Source organism: Procambarus clarkii, chromosome 48 (genome assembly GCF_040958095.1).
Source record: "Procambarus clarkii isolate CNS0578487 chromosome 48, FALCON_Pclarkii_2.0, whole genome shotgun sequence".
Taxonomy (NCBI): domain Eukaryota; kingdom Metazoa; phylum Arthropoda; class Malacostraca; order Decapoda; family Cambaridae; genus Procambarus; species Procambarus clarkii.
In genome coordinates this window covers 4,632,774-4,656,452 of record NC_091197.1, presented here as the reverse complement: position 1 = coordinate 4,656,452, position 23,679 = coordinate 4,632,774, and the positions used below count along the sequence as shown (strand labels likewise).

Below are 23,679 nucleotides of genomic sequence, written 5' to 3'. Positions count from 1 at the left end.
TATTATTATTAACATCTTTATTGACAAAATTAATTACAATTTTGCCTAATCTGAGAATTTTGATAGTCTTATTAAATTGAGGTTAATGCTAGTATTCACTGTCACGCAGGACAGAGGGTCATACATAAGACAATAGGTCTAAACTGTAGGCTGAAGCACATATATATCATGGTTACAATCAATGTTTTAATGTGTGAATATGTGACAACAACTTTCTATTGTGCACTGCCACACAAGGGCAGGGATGGGTTCATAAGTGATGCAGCTTAGAGTATAAAATAGAAATTGTTCTTCATTCTTTAAAATGGACAAGCAAATTTTGGGTAAATTGTTAGGATGTCGTCCAGAACACCTGAGTCAATAAAATAGTTACACAGTTGGTGGTACAATAGGCCAGGAGGTCTAAAGTCCTTTACGGTTTCACATTCATCAATATAGTGTTCTAGTGAGTGCATTAAAGGTTTATCACAGAGTTTACAATCTGAATATTCTGGTAGTGGCTCAGCCTCACTAACCTGCCAGATGTGTCTATAGCCAAGGCGAATTCGCGCAATTACTACATCACATTGCCTGGTCCGGTTACTGTGCTGACCATACAAATACCTATTATTACAGAACTTGTCATAACTTTTAATACTGCAGCTTTCAGGTCTCTGTGCATTTCTTAGTTCTTCTAAATCTGAATTAATTTCTTTAATTTGTATGTTTCTAATAACTGCATTAGATAGTCCAAAGTCATAATCAATGTTTTCTTTCCTGCAAGCCTCATTGGCCAATTGATCTACAAAGTCATGTTTTTCAACTCCAACATGGGGGAGAGGACGCAAGCACAGTGGCCTCCTTACCAGAGCCTCAGATATTAACACCAAGTAAGGCATCCAACACTTCCACAAACATAACATCATTTTTATTTGCCAACATTCAGGGTATAAAAACACGCAAATGTAACAAAGTTCACTTCATAGCTGGCCTCTTACATGAGGCAAATACAGTGTTTGCAGCCGTAACGGAAACTCACACAAAGGACTACCATGATGGTGAAATATGGATCTCAGAGTACAATCTTTTCACATGTGACAGGAAACACCGGCTACAGGGTGGGGTCAGCCTCTACATCAAGGACACACTCATCTGTACTGAGCTGCTAAACACTACAAATGATATGGTGGAAGTGCTCATAATCAAAATAGAGATCTTAAAATGTAGTTATTGTCCTTGTATATAAGTCAACCCAGGCTGTGACTCATACGTCAGGCTGCGAGTAGTCGCGTCCAACAACCTGGTTAACCAGTCCAGCAACGAGGAGGCCTGGTCGATGACCGGACCGCGGAGTTGCTGAGCCCCGAAATCACCTCAAGGTAACCTCAAGGTAAGGTACCCTGAATATGCTCATAGTATACCCTGAGAGGGTTCTGGGAGTTGTTCTACTTGCCAAGCGCGGCCTGGAGGCCAGACTTAACTTATGAGAGCTTGGTCCACCAGGCTGTTGTTTCCTGCGGCCTCTCTCATATGTGACGTCATCCACTCAAGAACCGCAGACACGTCTTCTAATTTCTTGAGACAATCATGCAGGAATTGGCCGTCACCACCCGCCTTCAGCGAGCAACACAACATACTGACATCATCTGGTATATCCTGCTCCCGGTATATCCTGCTCCCGGTATATCCTGCTCCCGGTATATCCTGCTCCCGGTATATCCCGCTCCCGGTATATCCTGCTCCCGGTATATCCCGCTCCCGGTATATCCTGCTCCCGGTATATCCTGCTCCCGGTATATCCTGCTCCCGGTATATCCTGCTCCCGGTATATCCTGCTCCCGGTATATCCTGCTCCCGGTATATCCCGTTCCCGGTATATCCCCGCTCCCGGTATATCCCCGCTCCCGGTATATCCCGCTCCCGGTATATCCCGGTACCGGCTCTCATGCGCGCGCGTCTGTCATCAAAGAAGAAGAATTCCTATTTTTACGAGCTTCTTTTGGAAGCCACAAAGCCCAACATCCTCCAAATGATGAAATTTTTAAAAAAAATAGGCAAAAAAGCAATGAAAAGATGATGTAACTCATTGCGCAAATGGTGCTCTCGCGACGCTTGTAAAGACATCTGCCTCAGCTGTCTTGGTGAAGAAAATATGTCTTCCTGTCATTGTGATCTCATGTCTACATCGACGGGCAAAGACTCGACCGACATCCACGAAGGACAGTCATGTCCATCCCGGACAGCTTGAGCGAGCCGCAACCAGCGTCTTCCCAAGAGAGAGACGTCCCCAGGGGGAGAGAGACGTCCCCAGGGGGAGAGAGACGTCCCCTGGAGAGAGAGAGACGTCCCCTGGAGAGAGAGAGACGTCCCCTGGAGAGAGAGACGTCCCCTGGAGAGAGAGAGACGTCCCCTGGAGAGAGAGAGACGTCCCCTGGAGAGAGAGAGACGTCCCCTGGAGAGAGAGAGACGTCCCCTGGAGAGAGAGAGACGTCCCCTGGAGAGAGAGAGACGTCCCCTGGAGAGAGAGAGACGTCCCCTGGAGAGAGAGAGACGTCCCCTGGAGAGAGAGAGACGTCCCCTGGAGAGAGAGAGACGTCCCCTGGAGAGAGAGAGACGTCCCCTGGAGAGAGAGAGACGTCCCCTGGAGAGAGAGAGACGTCCCCTGGAGAGAGAGAGACGTCCCCTGGAGAGAGAGAGACGTCCCCTGGAGAGAGAGAGACGTCCCCTGGAGAGAGAGAGACGTCCCCTGGAGAGAGAGAGACGTCCCCTGGAGAGAGAGAGACGTCCCCTGGAGAGAGAGACGTCCCCTGGAGAGAGAGACGTCCCCTGGAGAGAGAGAGACGTCCCCCAGGAGAGAGACGTCCCCTAGAGAGAGAGACGTCCTCATGGGAGAGAGAGACGTCCCCAGGGGGAGAGAGAGACGTCCTCATGGGAGAGAGAGACGTCCCCAGGGGGAGAGAGACGTCCTCATGGGAGAGAGAGACGTCCCCAGGGGAGAGAGAGACGTCCCCAGGGGAGAGAGAGACGTCCCCAGGGGAGAGAGAGACGTCCCCAGGGGAGAGAGAGAGACGTCCCCAGGGGAGAGAGAGACGTCCCCAGGGGAGAGAGAGACGTCCCCAGGAGAGAGAGGGGCGTCCCCAGGAGAGAGAGAGGCGTCCCCAGGAGAGAGAGAGACGTCCCCAGGAGAGAGAGAGACGTCCCCAGGAGAGAGAGAGACGTCCCCAGGAGAGAGAGAGACGTCCCCAGGAGAGAGAGACGTCCCCAGGAGAGAGAGAGACGTCCCCAGGAGAGAGAGAGAGAGACGTCCCCAGGAGAGAGAGAGACGTCCCCAGGAGAGAGAGAGAGAGACGTCCCCAGGAGAGAGAGAGAGAGACGTCCCCAGGAGAGAGAGAGACGTCCTCAGGAGAGAGAGACGTCCTCAGGAGAGAGAGAGAGAGACGTCCCCAGGAGAGAGAGAGAGACGTCCCCAGGAGAGAGAGAGACGTCCTCAGGAGAGAGAGACGTCCTCAGGAGAGAGAGAGAGAGAGAGACGTCCCCAGGAGAGAGAGAGACGTCCTCAGGAGAGAGAGACGTCCCCAGGAGAGAGAGAGACGTCCCCAGGAGAGAGAGAGAGACGTCCCCAGGAGAGAGAGAGAGACGTCCCCAGGAGAGAGAGAGACGTCCCCAGGAGAGAGAGAGACGTCCCCAGGAGAGAGAGAGACGTCCCCAGGAGAGAGAGAGACGTCCCCAGGAGAGAGAGAGACGTCCCCAGGAGAGAGAGAGACGTCCCCAGGAGAGAGAGAGACGTCCCCAGGAGAGAGAGAGAGACGTCGCCAGGAGAGAGAGAGAGACGTCCCCAGGAGAGAGAGAGACGTCCTCAGGAGAGAGAGAGACGTCCCCAGGAGAGAGACGTCCCCAGGAGAGAGAGAGACGTCCCCAGGAGAGAGAGAGACGTCCTCAGGAGAGAGAGAGACGTCCTCAGGAGAGAGAGAGAGACGTCCCCAGGAGAGAGAGAGACGTCCTCAGGAGAGAGAGAGACGTCCCCAGGAGAGAGAGAGACGTCCCCAGGAGAGAGAGAGACGTCCCCAGGAGAGAGAGAGACGTCCTCAGGAGAGAGAGAGACGTCCCCAGGAGAGAGAGAGACGTCCCCTGGAGAGAGAGAGACGTCCCCTGGAGAGAGAGAGACGTCCCCTGGAGAGAGAGAGACGTCCCCTGGAGAGAGAGAGACGTCCCCTGGAGAGAGAGAGACGTCCCCTGGAGAGAGAGAGACGTCCCCTGGAGAGAGAGAGACGTCCCCCAGGAGAGAGACGTCCCCTAGAGAGAGAGAGACGTCCTCATGGGAGAGAGAGACGTCCCCAGGGGGAGAGAGACGTCCTCATGGGAGAGAGAGACGTCCCCAGGGGGAGAGAGACGTCCTCATGGGAGAGAGAGACGTCCCCAGGGGAGAGAGAGACGTCCCCAGGGGAGAGAGAGACGTCCCCAGGGGAGAGAGAGACGTCCCCAGGGGAGAGAGAGACGTCCCCAGGGGAGAGAGAGACGTCCCCAGGGGAGAGAGAGACGTCCCCAGGGGAGAGAGAGACGTCCCCAGGGGAGAGAGAGACGTCCCCAGGGGAGAGAGAGACGTCCCCAGGGGAGAGAGAGACGTCCCCAGGGGAGAGAGAGACGTCCCCAGGGGAGAGAGAGACGTCCCCAGGGGAGAGAGAGACGTCCCCAGGGGAGAGAGAGACGTCCCCAGGGGAGAGAGAGACGTCCCCAGGGGAGAGAGAGACGTCCCCAGGGGAGAGAGAGACGTCCCCAGGGGAGAGAGAGACGTCCCCAGGGGAGAGAGAGGCGTCCCCAGGAGAGAGAGAGGCGTCCCCAGGAGAGAGAGAGACGTCCCCAGGAGAGAGAGAGACGTCCCCAGGAGAGAGAGAGACGTCCCCAGGAGAGAGAGACGTCCCCAGGAGAGAGAGAGACGTCCCCAGGAGAGAGAGAGACGTCCCCAGGAGAGAGAGAGACGTCCCCAGGAGAGAGAGAGAGAGACGTCCCCAGGAGAGAGAGAGAGAGACGTCCCCAGGAGAGAGAGAGAGAGACGTCCCCAGGAGAGAGAGAGAGAGACGTCCCCAGGAGAGAGAGAGAGAGACGTCCCCAGGAGAGAGAGAGAGAGACGTCCCCAGGAGAGAGAGAGAGAGACGTCCCCAGGAGAGAGAGAGAGAGACGTCCCCAGGAGAGAGAGAGACGTCCTCAGGAGAGAGAGACGTCCTCAGGAGAGAGAGACGTCCTCAGGAGAGAGAGAGAGAGACGTCCCCAGGAGAGAGAGAGACGTCCCCAGGAGAGAGAGAGAGACGTCGCCAGGAGAGAGAGAGAGACGTCCCCAGGAGAGAGAGAGACGTCCTCAGGAGAGAGAGAGACGTCCCCAGGAGAGAGACGTCCCCAGGAGAGAGAGAGACGTCCCCAGGAGAGAGAGAGACGTCCTCAGGAGAGAGAGAGACGTCCTCAGGAGAGAGAGAGAGACGTCCCCAGGAGAGAGAGAGACGTCCTCAGGAGAGAGAGACGTCCTCAGGAGAGAGAGAGAGAGAGACGTCCCCAGGAGAGAGAGAAACGTCCTCAGGAGAGAGAGACGTCCTCAGGAGAGAGAGACGTCCCCAGGAGAGAGAGAGACGTCCCCAGGAGAGAGACGTCCCCAGGAGAGAGAGAGAGACGTCCTCAGGAGAGAGAGAGACGTCCCCAGGAGAGAGAGAGACGTCCCCAGGAGAGAGAGAGACGTCCCCAGGAGAGAGAGAGACGTCCCCAGGAGAGAGAGAGACGTCCCCAGGAGAGAGAGAGACGTCCCCAGGAGAGAGAGAGACGTCCCCAGGAGAGAGAGAGACGTCCCCAGGAGAGAGAGAGAGACGTCCCCAGGAGAGAGAGAGAGACGTCCCCAGGAGAGAGAGAGACGTCCTCAGGAGAGAGAGAGACGTCCCCAGGAGAGAGAGAGAGACGTCCCCAGGAGAGAGAGAGACGTCCTCAGGAGAGAGAGAGACGTCCTCAGGAGAGAGAGAGACGTCCCCAGGAGAGAGAGAGACGTCCTCAGGAGAGAGAGAGACGTCCCCAGGAGAGAGAGAGACGTCCTCAGGAGATAGAGAGACGTCCCCAGGAGAGAGAGAGACGTCCCCAGGAGAGAGAGAGACGTCCCCAGGAGAGAGAGAGACGTCCTCAGGAGAGAGAGAGACGTCCTCAGGAGAGAGAGACGTCCCCAGGAGAGAGAGACAAGAGACAGGACTCGCTACAGTGGAAGACCTTCAACAAAGACTCCTGCATCTTTTGAGTCTCTTGACGGCGGCCTCAGACTACGGAGAACTTCCGCTCAACAGGAGTGACGTCACCCAGACACCAACCGTCTCTTCCCAGGTACCCCCCCTCCCCTGGTCCATCACCCCCCCTCCCCTGGTCCATCACCCCCCCTGCCCTGGTCCATCACCCCCCCTCCCCTGGTCCATCACCCCCCCTCCCCTGGTCCATCACCCCCCCTGCCCTGGTCCATCACCCCCCCTGCCCTGGTCCATCACCCCCCCTGCCCTGGTCCATCACCCCCCCTCCCCTGGTCCATCACCCCCCTCCCCTGGTCCATCACCCCCCCTGCTCTGGTCCATCACCCCCCCTGCCCTGGTCTATCACCCCCCCTGCCCTGGTCCATCACCCCCCCTGCCCTGGTCCATCACCCCCCCTGCCCTGGTCCATCACCCCCCCTCCCCTGGTCCATCACGCCTGCCAGTGACACCAACCCCCCCACGCCTGCCAGTGTCACCAACCCCCCCACGCCTGCCAGTGACACCAACCCCCCCCCCCACGCCTGCCAGTGACACCAACCCCCACACGCCTGCCAGTGACACCAACCCCCCCACGCCTGCCAGTGACACCAACCCCCCCACGCCTGCTAGTGACACCAACCCCCCCCACGCCTGCCAGTGACACCAACCCCCCCACGCCTGCCAGTGACACCAACCCCCCCACGCCTGCCAGTGACACCAACCCCCCCACGCCTGCCAGTGACACCAACCCCCCCACGCCTGCCAGTGACACCAACCCCCCCACGCCTGCCAGTGTCACCAACCCCCCCACGCCAGTGTAGCCACAACAAAGAGGAAGCTGTGCACAACAGAAGGTCAGAGAGTGTGATGCAGTGTCACCAGAGACGAATGTTGCCATAATTAGTGCTTGGGAAGGGGTTGTTGGGGGTTAAAGGGGGGGAGGGGAACCAGGAGGGAGGAGGGGGAGAGTGTTCGGAGGGGGAGAGAAGGGTGGAGGCCACAAGGTTAAGCCTAATTCACCCCACTCTTACTCTCAGAAGTGAGAGGGAGTTAGTTCATGGCTTCAACCCCGTCGAATTTTCTACGCAATCGATCAATTCATTTAAAATACGACTTATTACTGCAAAAACTAGAGCACCCTAATGTTGACGGAATCTATGCATCGATTTTGGGTTTCAAGGGTTTCTTGGTTCAGTAACTATCTGGTTGGGTGAACGCGTTGCTTTTGTTACGGAGCGTTAGATGTAGAGAACGGCCCCTCTGGCGGGTGTGGGTGCACTTAAGGCCCCTCTGGCGGGTGTGGGTGCACTTAAGGCCCCTCTGGCGGGTGTGGGTGCACTTAAGGCCCCTCTGGCGGGTGTGGGTGCACTTAAGGCCCCTCTGGCGGGTGTGGGTGCACTTAAGGCCCCTCTGGCGGGTGTGGGTGCACTTAAGGCCCCTCTGGCGGGTGTGGGTGCACTTAACTTGTTAGTGATGACCCATAAAATGAAATCAATAAGACTATGACCACATTTATCACATGTCTTCGCTAAGTCCGTGTATACCGCATCTCACTCTGTTATTCTTCTAATGTCTCGGTGACTGTGTCATAATGGTGGAGCAGCTCCGTGAGGCACGACCTTCCCGCTCTACACCCACACTGACCTGGGTTGTGGAGGTCATTTATCTCTATAAAACTGGAGATCTGGCTCCTGATCACACTCTCAAAAACTTGTATTATGTGGGCCGTTAGTGTGGGAGTGGTCTGTACTTCTCGGCTTGGTAGTGAGTGTAGGGGAGATATAGCTGCTGATTTAAGCACTTCTGGTACAGTATCTTGAGGTTATCTTGAGATGATTTCGGGGCTTTAGTGTCCCCGCGGCCCGGTCCTCGACCAGGCCTCCACCCCCAGGAAGCAGCCCGTGACAGCTGACTAACACCCAAGTACCTATTTTACTGCTAGGTAACAGGGGCATAGGGTGAAAGAAACTCTGCCCATTGTTTCTCGCCGGCGCCTGGGATCGAACCCAGGACCACAAGATCACAAGTCCAGCGTGCTGTCCGCTCGGCCGACCTGCTCCCCCCAGTATATACCCCAAGTGTCCAAGTTTTCCTCCACAAGACGGGTTCAGAACAGGGCGCTCCTCCTCCTGCCTCTCGCTATTACTAGACCACTATGACATGGACTTAGATGCCTTGTATGACAGACAAACGCAGATATAATATGCACAGATTTCACAAAAGCCTACGACTAAGGTGACCTTGGGGATGGGGAGCCGGTCGGCCGAGCGGACAGCACGCTGGGCTTGTGATCCTGTGGTCCTGGGTTCGATCCCAGGCGCCGGCGAGAAACAATGGGCAGAGTTTCTTTCACCCTATGCCCCTGTTACCTAGCAATAAAATAGGTACCTGGGTGTTAGTCAGCTGTCACGGGCTGCTTCCTGGGGGTGGAGGCCTGGTCAAGGACTGGGCCGCGGGGACACTAAAAGCCCCGAAATCATCTCAAGATAACCTCAAGATTGGTGTTATTGTACACAAAATGTGCTAAAAAAAAATACTGGAAAATTTATGGCTCTTAAGATGGCTCTTAAATTTCCTAAGAGAACCTAAGAGTCAATAGTCCACAAAATGAAATCCGGATCACCGACAGTGAAAATCTGGGTCCCCCCCCCCCCGGGTACTGTGCTTGTTCCAGTACTTTTTTCTTATTTTCATATCGGACAAAGAGAAACTATAGCACCACATCATCCTTTACAGATGCCACTAAGATTTTCATGGGAGTAGACAACATAGAGGACACGGCAAACCTCCAACGAAGATAAGTTCCAGCTCCTGTGTTGTGGAAAAAAAAATCGAAAATATAAACACGAAATCCACATATAAAACGCAGTCAAAACACATCATAGAATGAAAAAGCAACGTTGTGAAGTGATCTGGGAGTAATCATGTCGGAAAACCTTACCTTTAAAAAGACACAAAGTAATTGTCACAACTGCAAGACAAATGATCAGATAACAAGGACCTTCCAAACAAGAGATGCTATACCAGGGGGCCAGGGGGCCTCGTAGCCTGGTGGATAGCGCGCAGGACTCGTAATTCTGTGGCGCGGGTTCGATTCCCGCACGAGGCAGAAACAAATGGGCAAAGTTTCTTTCACCCTGAATGCCCCTGTTACCTAGCAGTAAATAGGTACCTGGGTGTTAGTCAGCTGTCACGGGCTGCTTCCTGGGGGTGGAGGCCTGGTCAAGGACCGGGCCGCGGGGACACTAAAGCCCCGAAATCAACTCAAGATAACCTCAAGATAACCAGTGATGATAATCTTCAAGACGCTAGTGCTCTCTAGAGTGGAGTACTGCTGCACAATAACAGCCCCTTTCAAAGCTGGAGAAATTGTTGTCCTGGAGAGCGTGAAAAGATTCTTTACAGCTATCTTGTAAGTTCTTTACAGATCTTGTAAGACATCCCATGAGAATGTGAGAGCTTACGGCAACGTGGAGCCGGTCGGCCGAGCCGACAGCACACTGGACTTGTGATCCTGTGGTCCCGGGATCGATCCCGGGCGCCGGCGAGAAACAATGGGCAGAGTTTCTTTCAGCCTATGCCCCTGTTACCTAGCAGTAAAATAGGTACCTGGGTGTTAGTCAGCTGGCACGGGCTGCTTCCAGGGGTTGTAGGTCTGGTCGAGGACCGGGCCGCGGGGACACTAAAAAGCCCCGAAATCATCTCAAGATAGCTAGAACCCACCCAATAAAACTTAAAATTACTAGGACCGATTAAAATGTGTAAATCTGTATTCCCTAGAGCGCAGGCGGGAGAAATGTATATTAATTTACACTTGGAAAGAAATAGGACTTGTTCCAAACCTGCACCCAGAAATAACATCACATGAGCCCAGAAGGCATGGCAGGATGTGCAGAATATATATCCCAATCAAACGATATATATACCTGATCAATCAGGCTGTGATTCATACGGCTGCCTGCAAACATCTGTACTCAACAGTCTGTTTGACCACTAACAATGCAGGAGGCTTGATCAGAGACCGGACCGCAGAGACGATGATCCTCGGAATCAAAGCAAAGCAAGGTCGTCCCCTCACAACCTCATGTGTCCTGCCCCTCCGGCAGCACCCTCCCCCCGCCCCCCTCCTCACAGCAACACGTTACAAAAGCCTCCAGGGAACATTTGCCGCTCACTCTCCTCCCCAACTTTATATGACCCTTTAGTATTAATAACCACGACGCCCAGAGAGGAGAAGAGAAGAGAAGAGAAGAGAAGAGAGAAGAGAGAAGAGAGAAGAGAGAAGAGAGAAGAGAGAAGAGAGAAGAGAGGAGAGAGAGAGAGAGAGAGAGAGAGAGAGAGAGAGAGAGAGAGAGAGAGAGAGAGAGAGAGAGAGAGAGAGAGAGAGAGAGACACACACACACACACACACACAGTGTATAAAGAAATAAGCGAGTTGTCCAATCCACTTATGGGCTGTGGAGTCAGGCTGTGTCTAGCCTGGGGGTACAGACACAGGGGGGGGGAGGGGGAGGGGGATAAAGGCAGCCTGCACATAAAATCAATTAAGATAAACAATTGTTTACACAAAACGACCAATTCTTTATGACAGCGTCGACACTGACCTCTGACCTGCCTACAGTTGACCTCGGCGCTTTGACCTCTTGCTGAGCTGCGCTGTGCGTGTACTCGCCTTGTTGTGCTTGCGGGAGATGAGCTTCGACTCTTTGGTCCCGCCTCTCAAACAATCAACTTGTGTTCAGATTCCTGCTTTTGTTTCTGAAATATTGTTTTATACTTGCTGGGAGGGTACTTACCTAGTTGTACTTGCGGGGGTTGAGCTCTGGCTCTTTGGTCCCGTCTCTCAACTGTCAATCAACTTGTATACAGGTTTCTGAGCCAAGTGGGCTGTGTGAAGTAGAGCATAGGGTGTTGAACAGCTGTGGACCTCTGATGTTCAGACAGTGCTCTCTGATTGTGCCTATGGCACCTTTACTCCTCAATGGTTCTATTCTGCATTTCCTACCATATCGTTCACTCCAGTATGTTGTTATTCTACTGTATAAACTTGGGACCTGGCCCTCCAGTATCTTCCATATATATATTATTTGATACCTCTCTCGTCTCCTTTCCGGAGAGTACATCTTGAGAGCTTTGAGACGATCCCAGTAGTTTAGGTGCATAAGGAAGCTCAAAAGGTACCAGAAATTAGCAACCAGACTCGTCCCAGAATTGCGAGGAATAAACTATAAAGAGAGACTGAAGGAACTAAACTTGACGACGCTAGAGAAGAAAGGAGAAAGAGAGTGGGGGGGGGAGGGGGATTGACAGACATAAAATACTTTCGGGATTTACAGAGTGGAAAATGAGGAAATATTTAGAGTGAATACCAGCAGAACAAGGAGTCGCGGGGTGGCAGCTTGAGACTCACACCAGTCATAGAGATGTTAGGAGGTCCGAGGGTAATAGTTGGAAAATGGAAATAAACTAAAGGAACAGGTCATAGAGGAAAACTCTATTCGTAACTTTAGGATTATATGATAGGGATATAGGTCAGGGGTCGCTGTGTTAGACAACAGGCGGTTAGAAAAACGGGGTCCAAGAGCTAGTGATCGATTCTGCTGGTACAAATGAGTGAGTACATTCACCCACACCTCGCCCCCTACCCATAACCCCACACCTCGCTCCTCCCCACACCTCGCCCCTCCCCACACCCCCACACCACGCCTCCTCCCCACACCCCCACACCATCACCCACGCTAGCTGTACAACACGGTCAACAAGGACAATTATTCAACCGACCAACTGACCACATAACTGGGGTCGCCAGGCTACCAGCTCGCCCACACCCCCCACACCCGACAACCCCACACACCCCCACTCCCGACAACCCCACACACCCCCACACCCTCCACAACCCCACACACCCCCACACCCGACAACCCCACACACCCCCACACCCTCCACAACCCCCACCCTAGTCAACACCACCACACCCGTGGTGCTCAGGGAGTTCTTGCTTCTTCCTAAAGCTCAACCAACTCATCAATTCAATTTCTTTCTTTATTATGCACCCCATACCCATCCCGTGGGCGGTGGTGTAAAGGATTACAGAGGCACATAATCGGTTCAGGAACTGAACCCTCTAGTTCGTTTAGCCAAGCAAATAACAATCTTTTGACGTTAATTACAAAATTATTAATGTTATATATACATGTACACATACTCATACATACATGTACATATATATACGTCTACATTTATAAATACACATACATATTTAATCACCCACACAAATACACACATCAATAATCTTTTGTGTCACAAGTGATTCAACAAGAGGCTCACAACAGTCACTATACAAGGCACTTTACATCTATGGTGAGTCACACAGTTACTAGTCTTGCTGCACACCCACCCAACTGGGCGGCAGCTTTACAGTCATGTGCTCCACATCCACCCAACTGGGCGGCAGCTTTACAGTCATGTGCTCCACATCCACCCAACTGGGCGGCAGCTTTACAGTCATGTGCATCACTTACAGTAAGAAAATTTTGGACACTTCGCTAAGATTTCGGGCAGCACATCATTATGAATGAAGTACTTACACATTTCTTGGGCACTACTGATGGTGTTATCTCTAAATTTCGCGATTTTTTCACATTCCATTATATAATGACGCAAAGTATGCGAATAGTTCTGCTGACAGAGTTTACATTTAGTCAAATCTACATCAGCAGATGTTACAAACTCCCAGAGGTACTTGTAGCCGAGCCTAAGCCTAGCAGTGGTAACATCTAGAAGTCTGCTAACATTATTGGATGACCCATAGACGTGCGGTTCTTCCTACATAATAGAATGATGATAGATGGTGCAACTGGTGTGAATTTTACTTTGCCTCAAGTCTCCGAAATTTTCAAGGCGAGATATTCTCCGCCCCTCCGCGACCTCTCTCTCCTCCCCCTCTCCCTCTCTCTCTCTCTCTCCTCCCCCCCTCACTCTCTCTCTCTCTCTCTAAGTGAGGAAAGTGAGAGGAGAGAGAGCGGGTTGGGTAATCAACGCCCCTCACCGCAAATATTGACACGAGTACTGGCCTGGGGTCTGACTCACCCTCAGCCTTCGCAGACACTGACGGCACTATCGTCAGTTTATTCCAAATTGGTACAAATAATTGACCCATCCCTGATGGGTCTATTAAGACCCATTAGGGATGGGTTCTAAGGTGCATAGACTCCCCCTAATGGGTCTCTAGGGAGGGGGGGAGGTTTCAGACCAGCTCGTGTAAGACTACAGCTCTTGCTGGTACTTTCACTAAGACTGCAAGTGATATTTTTAATACTAGAAATATGTGTAGAATAATAAACCCTACATTGTATGAGTTAGGAAAACATTATTTGTCAAATATTGATACTGTTCTTAGAAGATTCCCCCATTTTGCACCCGCGAGATAACGTAAGATTTTAAGAATTGTTGAATATTAATCTTTTCGTTTGAGGAGCTGTTCACTTGAGACAGTTAAGCAAGTCCCAGCTGTGTCTGGGTACAAGTGACAGGATGAACAACCCAGCGGGTTTTCTTCCTATTGAACATGCATTGAGTGTTGAACATGCTGCTATGGCGGTGTGTCCACTCACAGGATGAGTGGCGCTGCCCAATAACCTCGCCCTTCGGGGCAAAATTTAAATTTAAACCTTAGTCTTAGTTTAAAGAAGGAGAGAGAGAGAGAGAGAGAGAGAGAGAGAGAGAGAGAGAGAGAGAGAGAGAGAGAGAGAGAGAGAGAGAGAGAGAGAGAGAGAGAGAGAGAGAGAGAGAGAGCGCGAGAGAGAGAGCGAGAAAGAGGGAGAGAGAGCGAGAGAGAGAGAGCGAGAGAGAGAGTGAGAGAGAGAGAGAGCGAGAGAGAGAGCGAGAGCCAGAGAGTGACAGAGAGAGAAAGAGACAAAGCAATTGTAGGAGTTATCATTCTCCCAGGGATGTTCCCAGGAAGTTGGACTAATTGGAGCAGGTGTGTGAGGCAGGTGTGTGGGGCAGGTGTGTGAGGCAGGTGTGTGGGGCAGGTGTGTGAGGCAGGTGTGTGGGGCTCGTGTGTATAGAACAGGTATACCAAAAGGGTTCATGTTTCGATATTCATATTCAATTTAGCTGGGACGACCTTCAACTGGGACGACCTTCAATTGGGACGACCCTCAACTGGGACGACCCTCAGCTGGGACGACCCTCAGCTGGGACGACCCTCAGCTGGGACGACCCTCAGCTGGGACGACCCTCAGCTGGGACGACCGTCAACTGGGACGACCCTCAGCTGGGACGACCTTCAGCTGGGACGACCCTCAGCTGGGACGACCCTCAGCTGGGACGACCCTCAACTGGGACGACCTTCAGCTGGGACGACCTTCAGCTGGGACGACCCTCAGCTGGGACGACCCTCACTGGGACGACCCTCAGCTGGGACGACCCTCAGCTGGGACGACCCTCAGCTGGGACGACCTTCAGCTGGGACGACCCTCAACTGGGACGACCCTCAACTGGGACGACCTTCAGCTGGGACGACCCTCAGCTGGGACGACCCTCAGCTGGGACGACCCTCAGCTGGGACGACACTCAGCTGGGACGACCCTCACTGGGACGACCCTCAGCTGGGACGACCCTCAACTGGGACGACACTCAGCTGGGACGACCCTCACTGGGACGACCCTCAGCTGGGACGACCCTCAGCTGGGACGACCTTCAGCTGGGACGACCCTCAACTGGGACGACCCTCAGCTGGGACGACCCTCAACTGGGACGACCCTCAGCTGGGACGACCCTCACTGGGACGACCCTCACTGGGACGACCCCTCAGCTGGGACAACCCTCAGCTGGGACAACCCTCAGCTGGGACAACCCTCAGCTGGGACAACCCTCAGCTGGGACAACCCTCAGCTGGGACAACCCTCAGCTGGGACAACAAGTACTCAAGAGGAAGGGGCCCCATCCTAAGACTGCCTCTGTCCGAGCCTCCACCCCAAACCCCACCCCACCCCACCCCCAACCCCCTCCCCCAGCCCCAACCCCCTCCCCCCCACCCCACCCACTTTCACCCCATTGTAGCCTAAGAGACTGTGCCCCTCGTGCTCAACAGTGAGCTCCCCCCTTCTACACCCTCCTCCCAACCCCCGCACCAACCTCTTCCCATCATAAACTTGAGTGTGGTGATGGGAGGTCATAACCCCTAGTTGACCCCGAGCTGACCCTTGGCTATCGGGCCACTCCCCCCCCCCCTTGCTGTGAGGTCGGGGCTTAAGGACATATAATTTGGCTCTGAAGGGTTGGTTTATCGCGCGGGGGTTACTCATCCTGGGACTGTGTCTCACCTCTCCCTGATAGGAGGTGACTGTGGACCCCATACCCATCCCTGTGAGTGGTAGTGGACCCCCATACCCATCCTGTGAGTGGTAGTGGACCCCCATACCCATCCTGTGAGTGGTAGTAGTCCCCCATATCCATCCTGTGAGTGGTAGAGGACCCCCATACCCATCCTGTGAGTGGTAGTGGACCTCCATACCCATCCTGTGAGTAGTAGAGGACCCCCATACCCATCCTGTGAGTAGTAGAGGACCCCCATACCCATCCTGTGAGTGGTAGTAGTCCCCCATATCCATCCTGTGAGTGGTAGAGGACCCCCATACCCATCCTGTGAGTGGTAGTGGACCTCCATACCCATCCTGTGAGTAGTAGAGGACCCCCATACCCATCCTGTGAGTGGTAGTAGTCCCCCATATCCATCCTGTGAGTGGTAGAGGACCCCCATACCCATCCTGTGAGTGGTAGTGGACCTCCATACCCATCCTGTGAGTAGTAGAGGACCCCTCATACCCAAAAATTTCCCCTAAGGTAATCAAGTTACAACCCTGATAAGCCAGCCACACAGTTTAATGTATATATCAACAGTCTTTCATAGTGTAAAGGGTTCAAAACCTAGGCCAGGATTCAATAAGCATTTACATAACCACTTAACGAAACCCCTACATCTGTTCTCAATCATGGCGGCTTTGTTTACATTCCCTAAACAGCTTGTGAGCTCCGAAGCCCTGCGTGGTTGTTGATGACAATAATAACCTCGGGTTGTGAAATTTCGAAACCCGTACAAGGGTGAGAAAAGGTTTCGAAGTGGTTGCGGAAATGGTTGGTGAATCCTGAGCCAGGACACCCAACTCCCTCTCAGCTAAGTCATGTGTGGCGAGTTGGAAGGAGGAAGAGGAAGTCAAAAAGGTTCAAAACAAGCACTCACTTGAGCGTCAGAGAGCGGGTAAACAAAAGAATTCAAGCAGTGAATTTAAACAAGATTCGAGGAGTCCAGCTCGCACATGTAGCCGCCAACATTATGAATAATGACGTCACAAGATGAATAATGACTTCACAAGATGAATAATGACTTCACAAGATGAATACTGACGTCACAAGATGAATAATGACTTCACAAGATGAATAATGACTTCACAAGATGAATACTGACGTCACAAGATGAATAATGACGTCACAAGATGAATAATGACGTTACAAGATGGTGGGTCATTAGATCCACCATCTTGTGGATCATTATTATTCACCATTAATCAATATTATTCGTCATGGCATCCCTAGTTGCCATGGCGACCAAACCAGGACCCCCACCCCCCGCGCACACATCTCCACTTGAATCTTTAAACTCCTCACTTGAATCTCATGACTTAAGTGAAAGAATTAAGATACACACGATGAACTTTGGGTTGAGAAAATGGGGGAGGTGGGGAGGGGGTCGTGATTGTTTGGGGAGGGGAGTAGGGGTCAGAGGTCAGGTGGGGGGGGACCTTATACCCACAAATAACGATCAGGAATGATTACAAATACCCATTACTCAGATTACAAATTAACTGAAATTGAGCAGGAGAAATCGGAATATTCAATTTCAATGCCAAACAGATCAAGCGGGGCCTATGTTGACCAGACCACACACTAGAAGGTGAAGGGACGACGACGTTTCGGTCCGTCCTGGACCATTCTCAAGTCGACAATCGACCTGAGAATGGTCCAGGACGGACCGAAACGTCGTCGTCCCTTCACCTTCTAGTGTGTGGTCTGGTCAACATACTTCAGCCACGTTATTGTGACTCATCGCCTGCAAGTGGGGCCTAATTAACCAAGACCTCACAGAAATAAGCTGTAGTGGAACAGCTAGAAAATGCAGTTCGAAATCAATGTCTCAAACAAAAATAATAATAATATAGGCTCACTAGCTCTGGAAATATGATGAAGCCAAACACCTCTCAGAAAAGAAAACGAATTATATGCAAATGTTTAAAAAGCGTTCCCTCTATTGACCAAGAAAACAAATCGCTGAACATCTTCTTGAGGTTATCTTGAGATGATTTCGGGGCTTTTTAGTGTCCCTGCGACCCGGTCCTCGACCAGGCCTCCACCCCCAGGAAGCAGCCCGTGACAGCTGGTTAACACCCAGGTACCTATTTTACTGCTAGGTAACAGGCGCATAGGGTGAAAGAAACTCTGCCCATTGTTTCTCGCCGGCGTCTGGGATCGAACCCAGAACCACAGGATCACAAGTCCAGCGTGCTGTCCTCTCGGCCGACCGGCTCCCAGTCTTGAACACAGATGAAATAAATAGCAGCTGCCTCGTATGGGCCAACTGGCCTTCTGCAAATATCTTCATTCTTATGAAAGGCAGAGAGAGCAAATCAGCGAAAGAGGAATTCAAAATACTTTTTCTTCTTCGCAAAATCCCAAAACAAATAACTACATGTAGCATTAGGCCCCGGCACGAGGGGAGATGGAACAGTCATAGAGGACAACTATTATGTCCCTGGGACTCCCTGTGTGTCCCTGGGTGCCTCTGAGTGTCCCTGGGTGTCCCAGGGTGCCTCTGAGTGTCCCTGGGTGTCCCTGGGTGCCTCTGGGTGCCCCTGGTTGTCCCTGGGTGCCTCTGGGAGCCCCTGGGTGCCCCTGGGTGTCCCTGGTTGTCCCTGGGTGCTCCTGGGAGCCCCTGGGTGCCCCTGGGTATCCCTGGTTGTCCCTGGGTGCCCCTGGTATAGCAGCGTGGGTCGCAGCACGAACAAGTACATCTACAGATGTAGTGGTGGTGGTGGTGGTGGTGTGTTGAAAGTACCGCCAAGCGTAAGATGCTGTAAGCTTCTAGCTTATGTAGTGAAGATTATAACTAAGATGTTTAAGCGGGAAGGAAGCTAGAAGGTGACACTATAGGTCATCTTAATATTTAAGAAAATGTTGGCTGGTTCATAGGTTAGAGAAACCCGTTACTGTACGATAGTTGGGTCAAGCAGGCGCCGTGGAGGAGGAGGGAGAGAACTGTGAATAACGTCTACTGTGCCTGGCTATGGTGCAATGTGAGTTTCTCAATCTTGGCAGCTAAGTTCCTCGTTCCCTTAATTTATATTTGAGCCACCGTTCTGAATGTATTTATAATATTCCACTGCTACTCCAGCTTAGGCCGGTCGGAGGGAGCGGACAGCACACTGGACTTGTGATCCTGTGGTCCCGGGTTCGATCCCGGGCGCCAGCGAGAAACAGTGGGCAGAGTTTCTTTCACCCTATGCCCCTGTTACCTAGCATTAAAATAGGTACCTGGGTGTTAGTCAGCTGTCACGGGCTGCTTCCTGGGGGTGGAGGCCTGGTCGAGGACCGGGCCGCGGGGACACTAAAGCCCCGAAATCATCTCAAGATAACCTCAAGATAGGCTCGAGATATGTTTATGGTGTATAAACCTGTAGCTGAAGAGGATTAGTGTGTCTGCTGGGTGATTAGGGGAGGAGGGGGGGGGGGTAAATGATTCGTTATGTCTCATTTCTGGGACCAGTAGGCCTACCTCCAGTCTTGAGTTTTTTTGTTTTTTTTAATTATTTTCAACCACAGACGTGGCCACACATGTACAATGCTAACCAGCATATATACATTTTCTTCTGTCCTCCATGGACAGGGTGAGAGATGTGTTAAACATATACTTCAGGAGTGTGTGATTCATACTCCTTCCTGCCTCTGTGGAGTATTGAGATATATACAAGAGTTGTTACATTCTTGTACAGCCACTAGTACGCGTAGCGTTTCGGGCAAGTCCTTAATCCTATGGTCCCTGGAATACGATCCCCTGCCGCGAAGAATCGTTTTTTCATCCAAGTACACATTTTACTGTTGCGTTAAACAGAGGCTACAGTTAAGGAATTGTGCCCAGTAAATCCTGTATTGGATGTAGAGGAAATGTAGACGAGGAAGAGCAAATGTTATTGTGGTGGTGGTAAGTTATAAATGAACAATGTAGTGTTATTGTGGTGGTGGTAAGTTATAAATGAACAAAGTGGTGTTATTGTGGTGGTGGTAAGTTATAAATGAAAAAAGTAGTGTTATTGTGGTGGTGGTCAGTTATAAATGAACAAAGTAGTGTTACTGTGGTGATGGTAAGTTATAAACGAACAATGTAGTGTTATTGTGGTGGTGGTAAGTTATAAACGAACAATGTAGTGTTATTGTGGTGGTGGTAAGTTATAAACGAACAATGTAGTGTTACTGTGTACGCAGACATTTGTCACGTCAGAGTGGAGCAGACTCACCACTCCACAACACTGCTTCATTATTACTTATAGGAGTAAATTCCCAGAAGATCGAACCTGGTGTAACTCTCACTGGGAGCTGTACAGTGTTAAAACACCATTTATAATTAAAACTCTCAAATGTAACGAGGTGAAGAACTATTTGCACTGTTATGGATTCCTTTTCTTTATTATTGTTATGGTGACTTTAAATGTGGCATCACAACAACAACAACAACAACAACAACAACAACAACAACAACTACAACTACAACTACAACAACAACAACAACAACAACAAAGAAATAGTTAAACACCGAGGATATAGCAAGATTCCATTTACAACGAATCACTAAATACAGTGAAGACTGATAACCGTTGCTTCATGAGCTTGAAACATCAAATCATATCTCAGCTGTCACCTTAGCCTCAATGGAGACTTGGAAGTCGAGATAGACAGTAGGCCTATCTATCATCTCTGCGCCAGAACCTGATTCCTGCAATTCCATATTACTCAAGAATTCTAAAAAAAAAATATTGTAGGCCCTTAATATTTTTGTTTTAAGATGGAGTCTAGATACTGATGTTATCCCTGACATTCTTAAAATAGTGGAGATAACACCACTCTATGAAGGAGGGAAGAAAGTAAGAGCCAAAATGTTTTAGACCGCTGGGCACATCATGAACATCATTGAAAAGAAAAGTGCCAGAAGCACGATCACTAAACACATGGAGAGTTAATCACTGAGAGGAAGGAAAAGGAAATATCAAGGGAAAGCGCCAAGCCATTACGACTATATAGCACTGGGTCAGGATAAGGATCTGGGTTGGGGCAGGGGAAAGGAATGGTGCCCAACCACTTGGACGGTCGGGGATTGAACACCGACCTGCGCGAATGGAGGCCGTTGCTCTACCGTCCAGTCCAAGTGGTTGACAAAACACATGGCACCTGAGCGTGTACATGATCCGATACAAGACAGGTTCAGGACAGGCCTCACACAAGTGCTGAACAGCACAATCCACCAATCTACGACGACGCCACCACCTGGCCTGCCATGGAACACGCACAACACGCATGGTGTTATTGCACACAAAATGCGCTCAAAACGAATTACCGGAAAAAACAGGAAGATGGATCTTCAATTTCCTAAGCAACAGAACCCAATGCGTAATAGTCAACAAAGTAAAATCCGGACCATCAACCGTGACAAGCACAGTCCCCCAGGGTACTGTGCTTGCTCCTGTACTTTTTCCTCATTCTCATTTCAGCTATAGACAACGACACAACCTGGAGTCTCGTATCATCCTTTGCAGATGACACTGGGATATTTGTGAGAGCAGACAACAGCGGACGCAGCAAACCTCCAGTCTGACGTACCAGCTTGTTCAATGGGCCACAGAAAATAATATGTTCAATGAAACTGCAGCTCCCGCGCTGTGGGGGAAAACGAAAACATAGAAAACGGAGAACTACATATACTACGTAGTGGTAAGACACTCGCCTGGCGTTCCGCGAGCGCTATGTCATGGGTTCGTATCCTGGCCGGGGAGGATTTACTGGGCGCAATTCCTTAACTGTAGCCTCTGTTTAATGCAACAGTAAAATGTGTACTTGGATGAAAAAACGATTCTTCGCGGCAGGGGATCGTATTCCAGGGACCGTAGGATTAAGGACTTGCCCGAAACGCTACGCGTACTAGTGGCTGTACAAGAATGTAACAACTCTTGTATATATCTCAAAAAAAACAAAATATATAAAACGCAGTCGAATCACATTATACCTTTGTAAATGCACATTAATAACACTTTGTAAAAGACACATCGACCACTTTATGTAGGGCAGACGTAACTCTGTGGACCTACATATTTATGTTTGTAGGTTAGATTAGCATTTTAAAACCACTACAATTACCTTCTGTGGTTGACTGTTCAAAAAATCCCTAACTATATGTTTACCAGATCTCTCACCCTGTCCATGGAGGACAGAAGAAAATGTATATATGCTGGTTAGCATTCTTAATGTGTGGCCACGTCTGTGGTGGACAAAAATATATACCGTTGAACGAAAAAGTAATGTAAAACATCTTAGTGTAATTTATGGCTGAAGACCTTACCTTTTAAGAACACAATAAAGAAGTTGTCACAACTGCAAGAAAAAATGACAGGTTGAAAAACAAGAACCTTTCACACTAGAGATGCTATACCAATGATGATAATCTTCAAGACGCTAGTGCTCTCTAGAGTGGAGTACTGCTGCACAATGACAGCACCTTTCAAAGCTGGAGAAATTGCTGACCTGGAGAGCGTGCAGAGATCCTTTACTGCTAGAATCCACTCGACAGAACATCTATATTATTTGGACCGATTCAAATATTTAAATCTGCGTTCTCTAGAGCGCAGGCGGGAGAGATACATAATAATTTACACCTGTAAAATATTAGAGGGGACTGGTTCCACATCTATACACAGAAATAACACCACACGATAGGGGGGCCTCGTAGCCTGGTGGATAGCGCGCAGGACTCGTAATTCTGTGGCGCGGGTTCGATTCCCGCACAAGGCAGAAACAAATGGGCAAAGTTTCTTTCACCCTGAATGCCCCTGTTACCTAGCAGTAAATAGGTACCTGGGTGTTAGTCAGCTGTCACGGGCTGCTTCCTGGGGGTGGAGGACTGGTCTAGGACCGGGCCGCGGGGACACTAAAAAGCCCCGAAATCATCTCAAGATAACCACACGAGACCAAGAGGCATGGCAGAATGTGCAGAATAACCTCGCTGAAAAGCAGAAGTGCAATAGGTACGCCGAGAGTGAACTACCAATATCAAATATCAAAAAGAGTTGAACACACTCCCGCTCCACATGAGGGGCATAACTGGCCGACCTCTCAGTCCTCAAAGGAAAACTTAAAAAAAAAAAAAAACTTCAAATCATACCTGATTAATTAGGCTGTGATTCATACGTCAGCCTGCGAGCAGCCGCGTCCTGACGTATGGCTCAACAGTCTGGTTGACCAGACCACCAACCAGGAGGCCTGGTCAGAGACCGGGCCGCGGGGACGTTAACCCCCGGAACCATCGCAAGGTATAGTGAAGCAAGTGAGGTGGGGAGGGGGGGAGAGGGGGGATGGTAGCAGAGAGGAAATTCGTGAGGGAGTGAGGTGGTGTGAGATGAGGCAGTCCCTGCCTCCTGCCAGTCCTTCCATAATGACTCTATCCCTTCCTCTGTCCCTAGCTGCTCCCAGCCTTTCGCCAAGCCTCCATCTGTGCCGAGGTCGGGGATAGAAGGGCGGGCACCCCCTCACTACGGTCCCCAGAGCCAATGAGGCGTAAACACCACTCTCAAGGGGAAATTAATGGTGAGATGCCTCGTGGGAGAAAATAAATGATACTGATCCCGGATGTTGCAAATCTTAGTCTGCGACCAGGAAGTGTGAGCAAAGTCTTGAGAAAGTCTCCCTATGTTCCAACGACTCACTCACTCTCTCTCTCTCTCACTCTCTCTCTCTCTCACTCTCTCTCTCACTCTCTCTCTCACTCTCTCTCACTCTCTCTCACTCTCTCTCTCACTCTCTCTCACTCTCTCTCTCACTCTCTCTCTCACTCTCTCTCTCACTCTCTCTCTCACTCTCTCTCTCTCTCACTCTCTCTCTCACTCTCTCTCTCACTCTCTCTCTCTCTCACTCTCTCTCTCTCTCACTCTCTCTCACTCTCTCTCACTCTCTCTCACTCTCTCTCACTCTCTCTCACTCTCTCTCACTCTCTCTCTCTCTCTCTCTCTCTCTCTCTCACTCTCTCTCACTCTCTCTCACTCTCTCTCACTCTCTCTCACTCTCTCTCTCACTCTCTCTCTCACTCTCTCTCTCTCTCTCTCTCTCTCTCTCTCTCTCTCTCTCTCTCTCTCTC

The 23,679-nt window shown here is 51.0% G+C and overlaps 2 protein-coding genes across 2 annotated transcripts in view; both read right to left on the bottom strand.

The window, feature by feature from the left end:
• The window catches only part of LOC123764692 (microtubule-associated serine/threonine (MAST) protein kinase dop), a 421,441-nt gene that overhangs the window by 294,406 nt on the left and 103,356 nt on the right, over positions 1–23,679 (bottom strand).
• Positions 1–23,679, bottom strand: part of LOC138350937 (uncharacterized) — a 111,463-nt gene that overhangs the window by 63,177 nt on the left and 24,607 nt on the right. The gene's annotated exons all lie outside the window — the stretch shown is intronic.